We start from the raw sequence: 1,775 nt of genomic DNA, 5'->3' as shown, positions 1-1,775 counted from the left end.
GGGGTGTCCCCGCAGGTGGCACTTTGTCCCCCCGTGTCCCCGCTCATTGGGGGTGTCCCCGCAGGTGGCACTTTGTCCCCCGTGTCCCCACTCACCGGGGGTGTCCCCGCCGTGCCGCCGCTGTCCCCGCAGGGTGTCGGGGTGCGCGGCCAGCGCGTGCCGCCGGATGTCCCCGAGGTGCAGCGAGGGCAGGGGACAGGCGCACAGGAGGCAGCGCAGCCGGTGGCCCCCGGCCTCCAGGTCCAGCAGCAGCTCCGCCCGCAGCCACCCCCGCAGCGAGTCCCCGGCTGGGCCCCGCGCCACCGCCACCCCCCCCGGGGACCCCTTGGTGGCCCTCGGGGACGGGGGACGGGCCCGGCGGCGGGCGGGGGACGGGGGCCCTGCGGGGAGGGGACAGCGGGGTCAGCGAGGGGGGGACGGGGACAGCTTGGGGACAGAGGGGCTTGGGGGGGCTGGGATGTTGGGGGAGGGGGATGAGGTGGGGACACTTTGGGGACATTCTGGGGTGGGGACATTGGGGACAGGACGGGGACACCTTGGGGACAGGATGGGACATTGGGGACAGGACAGGGGACACCTTGGGGACAGGATGGGACATTGAGGGCAGGACAGGGGACATCAGGGGCAGGACAAGGGACACCTTGGGGAGAGGACAGGGGACATTGGGGACAGGATGGGCCCTTGGGGGCAGGACGAGGGACACCTTGGGGACAGGATGGGACCTTGGGGACAATTTGGGGACCTGGGGCTGCCGCTGCCGCCGTGGGAGGAGGCACAGGGAGGGGCGGGGCCGAGTGGCTGGGTGTGGTCTGGGTGGGGCCGGGCTTAAAGGGGCCGTGTCCTTTTAAAGGGGGCGTGGCACTTAAAGGGGCAGCACCAATAGCTCCATTAAAGGGGCGTGGCCTCTTTGGGGGCGGGGTTACAGCAGAGGGGGTGTGGTCAGGCTGGAGCTGCACGGAATGGGGGCGTGGCCTATGTGAAAACGGGCGTGGCTCAGTTAAAGGGGCGTGGCCACATTTAAAGGGACAGGGCTTCTCTTTAAAAGGGGCGTGGCACATTTAAAGGGACAGGGAGTCTCTTTAAAAGGGGCGTGGCCACACCTAAAGGGACAGGGCTTCTCTTAAAAAGGGGCGTGGCCACACTTAAAGGGACAGGGTCTCTTTAAAAGAGGCGTGGCCACATTTAAAGGGACAGCGCTACTCCTAAAGAGGCGTGGCCACATTTAAAGCGACACTGCTCCTCTTAAAGGAGCCGCACCCCACCTGCCGCACCGCCAGCCCACCCCGTACCTGTCCCGCAGGCGCCGCCGGGGGGTCCCTCGGGGCGGGGGGGGTGTCCCAGGTGGGCGTCCCAGGAGCGCAGCACCAGCTGCTTCTCGCGGGGCCCCCAGGCGCTGGAGTAGGGATGTTTCTGGCGGATGTGGCGCTTGATGGTGCTGAGCTTGAGCGTGGCCAGGGCGGAGCCGCACACCAGGCAGCGCATCCCGTGCCGCGCCGCGTTGAACTCCATCAGGTACTCGGCGCGCCAGCGCTCGTGGTAGTACCGGCGGTGGTCCCGGCCCGGCACACGGCTCCGGCCCGGCCGCGACGCCCGTGAGTCCCGGGGCTGCTCCCGGGGCTGCTCCCGGGGTTTCTGGAGTTCCCGGGGCTGCTCTCGGGGGCTCTGGGGCTCCCGGGGCTCCCAGCGCCGGCGCGGCCCCCGCGGGGAAGGGGCTGCAGGGGAGGCCGGGGAGGGAGGTCAAGGCATGGGGGGAGGTTGGGGAATTTGGGGGGGAT

The sequence above is a fragment of the Corvus kubaryi genome, unplaced genomic scaffold, assembly GCF_017639235.1.
Source record: "Corvus kubaryi isolate FWS band 111438036 unplaced genomic scaffold, C.kubaryi_AGA036_p1.0 36830, whole genome shotgun sequence".
NCBI classification, from domain to species: Eukaryota; Metazoa; Chordata; class Aves; order Passeriformes; family Corvidae; genus Corvus; species Corvus kubaryi.
Note: the sequence above shows the minus strand (reverse complement) of the source record.